A 7877-nucleotide genomic window follows, 5' to 3' on the forward strand; every position below is an offset into this window, starting at 1 on the left:
AACTCTGAAGGTAACAGTATAAATCTAGAACAGCGTGGGAATTTCTGCCCCTCCCAGCATTAGGGGTGTGAGATGGAAGCTGCTGTATCAGAGCACTAACATGACAGCTTCCAGCTCCTGAGCCAATTATAACTATTCATGTCTGCAGCCAGCAGCCATGTGAGCAAGACAGATACCTCATGATCTGCTTCCCCCACTCCATGTTGGCACAGTTACATTTTCAAATATGGGGAGTGTTCTGGATTAGTGGAACTTTAATGATATTCAAAAACTCAGTGAAAATTCGTCTGAGGAAAATTTAGTTTTCTAGCCTCTTCAGTCCAAGAAGCCACACTAGAAGGAAGTTGAGAACAATAATAAGTAGAGCAAATTATTATACCTGCTACAATATCCAGGTTACTTAGTTGAATCCAAATTTAATTAGCTTGAAGTAAGATTGTTCCTAAAAATGTTATATTTAATATCACATATTATTTTCTCTTTTTTGCTGACTGATACCATTTTTCCTTTTGAAGTAATTTCTCAATCCTCTGAGTTATCACTTCATTTGGACCTCCCTATCAGCATGTATCACCTTCTACCATGTACTCCAGATACTCCATATATCGATTATCTTCCCTACTATTCCAGAAAAAAAAATCCATAAAGTCCTTTCAGTCGAGATTGATTATGAATTCTCAAATTTAGTGTAGTTCTTTGCATAAGAAGATGCTTGTTCCCAAGAATCAGTTTCTCCGAATGGCAAGTTTAATGTTCCTGATATTTATACTGCTATAATTTTGAATAAATAAGTGAATGTTTAGACTTTCTTCCCAATTGTTGTCAGGCATTATAGAACTAGGTTTTTCATATAACTTGGAGATATTTTGGATTGGAACTACTATATATATAGGTGTCAGTCCCCTGCCAAACTTTACTATCCTGTTATAACATTGGATGCAAAGTTAGCCATAGTCGATTTTGCAGTAGAGATCAGGTGCTGTACATCCCAGAATACATGTCTCTTTCTTCCAACGACAAAGATCCTCACATTCTTCTCTACTCAATTTGTATTCTACTGACCACTATTATAACTAATCATTTGCCGGCACCTACCTGCCAGCACTCATCTCTAAAGTCTTCATACCTGGGAAAACTTGCTGTTGGATAAATCTAACATTTTACCCGCTCTACACCTGCATTCTCCCAGCTGAAAGTGCCTGAAAGGAAACAACCAACAGTGCTCTTTGATGTATTTCTGATTGTGAACCCAAGAGGGCTTTTAAGAGATTCCCAACAATACTGATCTACTTGCTGAAATAATTCATTCTCCCACTCTCTCAGTTAACAATTTCATACTGTTTTTCTCTCTCCTACAACTCACCAGTTTATATTGCCCCTTCCTCATTATCACTTAATGACTGTGTTTCCTACAACAACATCAAAACCGACACCAGAATAAAACCACCAGGCTCCCAACCACACATGCACCTATTTATCTAAGCCTGAGCCTGTGTATTCTTCTTTTCCTTATTGCATATTACCCAAGACCAACTCTTTGTAGGTACCTCTTTACCTGTTAATTATTTTCCTCTCTGTAGAATCATCATTTATTTCTATTGGATTTTTATAAGCATAAGACTTATAATTTTGACTATCTTATTTAAAAAACCCATCTCATGACACCCCTTTTCTCTATGACAATTCCCTGCTCCTCTTTACAAAAATCTTCTTAAAACTGTGTTTTATATGAACGATCAGAATTCCCTCCCTCCTAATGCTCCTTGAAATCCCTGTAAATGCAATTTTACGCCCACATTTCTACTACAATTGCTTATTCATCATTGCCAATGACCTACACCTTGCTAAATCCAATGGTCAATCTTACTGGACCTATCAGAAGTATTCGGCTGAGGTGGTCATTCCCATTTTCTGAATCACCTTCATTTAGAATTTGAGACATCATACTTTCTTGTTTCTCCTTCCACACCACAAGCCACTTCACAATCTGCTTTGTCTGTTCCTTCTCATGAACCCAATTTCTTACTGTTAGGGTTTCTAGGCCTCAGTTCTCATTCTCCCTCTTTTTAACAGGAGATCTTATCCCGTCTCCTGGCTTAATTAACACATATCTGCCAGCAACTCACAAGTGCTTAACTCCACCCTGTCCTCTGCCATGTAGTCCAGACTAACATATTCAACAATCTCACTTGACCTCTCCATTTGAAGTGGTAATATCATTTCAGAAGTATCATGTGTAAAATTAGGATCCAGCTCTTCTCTCCAAAGCCTGCCTTTTCTACAATATTGTCCGTCTCGGTAAATAGCAACCCCATTTTTCCAGTTAGTTAGGGAAAAAAACCTTGGAATCATCCTTTACCCTTCTTTTGACACACACGTCTTGTATCTGTCAGCAAGTCCTGTGAGCTCTGCTTTCAAAATATATCCCGTATCACATCACTTTTCCACACCTCCGGCAATAACACTCCAGGCAAAGGTGTCATTTGTCAGGATGATCTCTTGACTGGATTACGTGAATAGTCTCTAAATTGATCCATCTTTTCCCTTATCCATCTACACTCAACAATTTGCACAATTGCAACAATAATTATTTTAAAAGATCAGTCAAAACATGCCATCCCTTGTCCCAAAACATTCCTCTGTCTCCTATTGCACTCAGAGTAAAAGCTCAGAGTAAAGTGCTTGTCTCTTCTCTACCACTCAAAGAGGGATGAACGCACACCAGGCTTAAAGTTGAACTATCGGCATGCTAGTGTGCTTTAAATTATGTTATATAAGAAAAAGCTCATCCGTGTATTAGTTTCTTCAATAATTATTTAATTAGTTCTTCCTGTGGAGAAGCATATTAGGTACCGAGGATGTGGTATTAAACAAAAGTAGCAGGAACTTCACCTTTCAAAGCTATTGAGAAAAATATATACAAACAACTATGCAGATATATTATTACAAATTAAGAAAAGGAAAAAATCTGTGCTCGCTTCGGCAGCACATATACTAAAATTGGAACGATACAGAGAAGATTAGCATGGCCCCTGCGCAAGGATGACACGCAAATTCGTGAAGCGTTCCATATTTTTCCAACAGACACATGAAAAAATGCTCATCATCACTGGCCATCAGAGAAATGCAAATCAAAACCACAATGAGATACCATCTCACACCAGTTAGAATGGCGATCATTAAAAAGTCAGGAAACAACAGGTGCTGGAGAGGATGTGGAGAAATAGGAACACTTTTACACTGTTGGTGGGATTGTAAACTAGTTCAACCATTATGGAAAACAGTATGGCGATTCCTCAAGGATCTAGAACTAGATGTACCATATGACCCAGCCATCCCATTACTGGGTATATACCCAAAGGATTATAAATTATGCTGCTATAAAGACACATGCACACGTATGTTTATTGCAGCACTATTCACAATAGCAAAGACTTGGAATCAACCCAAATGTCCATCAGTGACAGATTGGATTAAGAAAATGTGGCACATATACACCATGGAATACTATGCAGCCATCAAAAGGATGAGTTTGCGTCCTTTGTAGGGACATGGATGCAGCTGGAAACCACCATTCTTAGCAAACTATCACAAGAACAGAAAATCAAACACCGCATGTTCTCACTCATAGGTGGGAACTGAACAATGAGATCACTTGGACTCAGGAAGGGGAACATCACACACAGGGGCCTATCATGGGGAGGGGGGAGGGGGAGGGATTGCATTGGGAGTTATACCTGATGTAAATGATGAGTTGATGGGTGCAGCACACCAACATGGCACAAGTATACATATGTAACAAACCTGCATGTTATGCACATGTACCCTACAACTTAAAGTATAATAATAATAAATAAATTTTTAAAAAAATAAAATAAATAAATAAATAAATATCAAAAAAAAACAAAAAACAAAAACAAAAACAAAAAAAAAAAGAAAAGGAAAAAATCCAAGAGTCTTTGAAGACACATAGTAGGGGAACTTGACCTAGTCTGCGGAATCTGAAAAATTTTCACTGAGAAAGCAGTATTGTAACTGAGAATTAAAGAGAGATGACTAAGAGCTAACTATATGAATTAGGTGGTGGAGTAAAGAAAGGGAAAGGAACAATTTACACAAAGGTAGATAGATGTGCTGGAGGAATGATGTGTCTCTTGAGCACATATGAAAAATTGGATTACAGTTTCAAAATAATTCCAGGCTTTGTAAGCCATATTAAGAACATCTTGACTAGGCACGGTGGCTGTTGCCTGTAACCCCATGACCTTGGGAGGCTGAGGCGGGTGGATCACAAGGTCAGGAGTTCCAGATCAGCCTGACCAACATGTGGAAACCCCGTCTCTACTCAAAATACAAAAAAAAAAAAAAAAAAAAGTAGCCAGGCATGGTGGTAGGAGCCTGTAATCCCAGCTACTTGGGAGGCTGATGCAGGATAATTGCTTAAACCTGGGAGGCGGAAGTTGCAGTGAGCTGAGACCGCGCCACTGCACTCCAGCCTGGGCAGCAGAACAAGACTCCTTCTCAAAACAAACAAACAAACAAAGAATATCTTAAGAGCAGCAGGAAGCCGTTGAAGGATATAAGGTAGGCCCTTTTATCTGTGGTTTCACTTTCCACAGTTTCAGTTACCTGCAGTCAAACACATCTGAAAACAGGTGAGTACAATACAATAAGATATTGAGAGAGAGAGACTACATTTGGCATAACTTTTATTATAGTATATTGTTATAATTGTTCTATTTATCTACTAGTTGTTGTTAAACTCACCCTTGCCTAATTTATAGACTAAAATTGACCATAGTTATGTATGTATAGGAAAAATCGTAGTATATTTAGGGTTTAGTACTATCTCTGATTTCTAGCATCTGCTGGGGGTCTTGTATCCTTTGTGGCTGAGGGAGGACTCCTATAGTCTGATAAAGGAATAATGTTCTAGTTCTAGAGGTGAAGCTAGAGGCAGATTTTTAAATCTTTCTAATGAACTTCTGTGTATACATGACAGATTCACTGCAAATGTTGCCTGGCTTCAGAAACACTTGGCTGCAAGTAACAGAAATCCTGAAATTCTGTCATACATAATAAGAAATTCAGAGGGTGGAGTGGGCTACAAGATTAATTAACTGAGTGGTTCAAAATTTTATTAGGAAAAAACCCTCACTTTATCATTCTCCTCTGCTACCCTCAGTGTTAGCTTCATCATGAAGCTGGCAAGAGGATGGTTGCTGGTCTCACATTCAGTAAAGGCCCCATACACTTGTCCTTCTAGCCTTCTCTTCGGAATGATTACATAATTCTCAGAAGCTTCTCAGCAGACCTCCCCTTATCTACAAAAAGCCACAGTTGAGTTACATGAGCATTCCTCACCCAATCAAAGAGAGAAGTGAAATTATCGTAACTGGCTGAGACTAATCACCGGGTAGAATAGATGCTGGGAGTCTGTCACAATGACCACCACCTGTGAGCAAAGTACAAGTAAGCCTGAAGACCACCTTCCATCCACAGAGACACAGTGGAAAGCAAGTAGAGGGACTCAGTAAAGGGATGTATTAAGGGTCGGAGTTTCTCGTCGTCCCAGGCAACTTTCACATACACCAATAGCAGAAAGGGATGAGTTGATTCGTCCCTACCATCTAGAGATCACAAGATCTGCCTTGCCTCACATGTGAATTACATGTGCGTGTAATGGGATAGCTTAAGTGCTCATCTTGTTGCTTCAGATTGTTTGGAGAAAAAGCATTCAGACTTTTTTTTGTGTGGGATGATATAGAACTGACTAATTTAGGGAGTGGAGCATGGCCAAACCTTTAGGTACTTGGTTGACCAGGCAGGCATAAGTCATGCAAAAGTCCTTTAAAATACACAGATAAAAATAAATTATACATTTACATTTTGAACGTAATATAAGTACCAACTGTTATGGACTGAATTGTATCCCCTCAAAATTTATATGTAAAAGCACCAACCTCCAATGTGACTGTATTTGGAGACAGGGCCTTTATGGAAATTATTAAGGTTAAATGAAGTCATACAATGGGACCCTAATTCAATAGGATTAGTGCCCTTAGAAGAAGAAGAAAGGCCAGGACCACCAGAGCTCTCTCTGCATGAGTACAAAGGAAATGCCATGTGAGGACAAAGTAATAAAGTGACAATTTACAAGTCAGAGAGCTTTTACCAGAAATCAAATTTGCTGGCACCTTGATGGTGGACTTCTAGCTTCTAGAACTGTGTTTAAGCCACGTAATCCCTGAAATTTTATTATTATAGCAGCCCAAAGTTGACTAATATATCAACTTTCAAACAATTGAAGCATAAGGTCCATTAGCTAGATTTAAATCTACTGCCTACAGATCTGAGCTACTTTGGGAGATAAACTAATGACTAAATAAAGTGTCATTACAAAGAGGCATTTGGTTGAAGAATTCCAGAGAAAGATTGCCTTACAATTCACATGCAAAAATAATGCATTTTATTCACAAGGGAAAAAAACTGTTTTTATGCTATTTTTGAAGAGGACTTTTGATTGTTCTTTTGTAAATGGATTGCTTTGTGGGAGGAAAGGAAAGAAAAAATTGAGATAAAACAAATTAGATTATTGGGGAAACACAGGCAATAAGCAGTGGTGGAAAGTTTCACTTCTGATTAAGATGTAGTAGAATGTGGAAGACCATAGGACCTGTGTTAACAACAAGGAATAAAACTAACAAAATAGCATACTTCCCTATAAATCTATTGTAGAGCAGTTGATTCAAAGAATCTGTAATAAGTTAAGACCAAAGAGAGATGAAACATCTATAGATGGACAAAGAGGCTGGGCATGGTGGCTCACACCTGTAATCCCAGCACTTTGGGAGGCCAAGGCAGTTGGATCAGGAGGTCAGGAGATCGAGACCATCCTGGCTAACACGGTGAAACCAAGTCTCTACTAAAACTACCAAAAAAAAAAAAAAAAACTTGGCCAGGCATGGTGGCAGGCACCTGTGGTCCCAGCTACTGGGGAGGATGAGGCAAGAGAATGGTGTGAACCCGGGAGGTGGAGCTTGCAGTGAGCCGAGATCGCACCACTGCACTCTAGCCTGGGCGACAGAGCGAGACTCCATCTCTAAAAAAAAAAAAAAAAAAAAAAAATACTCTATTGGTGGACAAAGAGGTGCAGATCTTCAAGAACTAGGGACAAGTGTCTGGCATGAGTGTGGCTGTGCCAATGAGAGGCCCGTCTTAGACAGAGAGACTTTACAATGACAAAGAAAAAGCAAATGAGGTTTTAATGTCACTATGGCTAGAAAGACAGATTAAAAATAAGTGAGAGACCCAAATACAAAGGTAAATATTTCATCTAGGCAATTCATTCTGCTAGAAATTTTGATGAAGAATACCAGAGAAAGCAGCAGTATTAGCAATGGATATGGGCTGGAAAACAGTGTTTGCATAGTCTCACTCAGGTTGCTCAGATTCCAGGGCTCTGCTGAAGTAGAATATGCAAGTGAGCCAAAAACAACTAAAGCTAGAACCCAAACCACCCCTAGCTCAAATCCTGAAAAGATCAAGGGATTATGCCCTCTGTGGCTACTGCTCTGAAAGTTGAGGGTTGGACTAAAGGGTAAAGTGCAATCTCCACAATCCCATCGGAAATCAATGGTGAACACATTATAATTAAAACTTCAAGTCAGCTCTTGGTAGAATCTAATAGACCAACCCTTTACATTAGGTACGTGATGAAAGAAAGGGCTTTCAAACTGTAGGAGATAGATAAAAATTTAATATCCATTTTTCCTTTAGATATACTGTATGCCATGTTGTCATGTGAAGGGATTATGAAGAAATAAAATGCGGCTTACAACTAAGCGCAAAATTAATTAATTGAAGCAAAATCACAG

General features: G+C 38.9%; 1 non-coding gene across 1 annotated transcript; it reads left to right on the forward strand.

The window, feature by feature from the left end:
* Positions 1–2970: 2970 nt before the first annotated feature.
* LOC114678639 (U6 spliceosomal RNA) lies at positions 2971–3077 on the forward strand. Its single transcript, XR_003730054.1, has one exon. It is a non-coding gene; the product is annotated as a U6 spliceosomal RNA (small nuclear RNA).
* Positions 3078–7877: the final 4800 nt, after the last annotated feature.

The sequence above is a fragment of the Macaca mulatta genome, chromosome 5, assembly GCF_049350105.2.
Source record: "Macaca mulatta isolate MMU2019108-1 chromosome 5, T2T-MMU8v2.0, whole genome shotgun sequence".
In the NCBI taxonomy this organism is placed as follows: Eukaryota; Metazoa; Chordata; class Mammalia; order Primates; family Cercopithecidae; genus Macaca; species Macaca mulatta.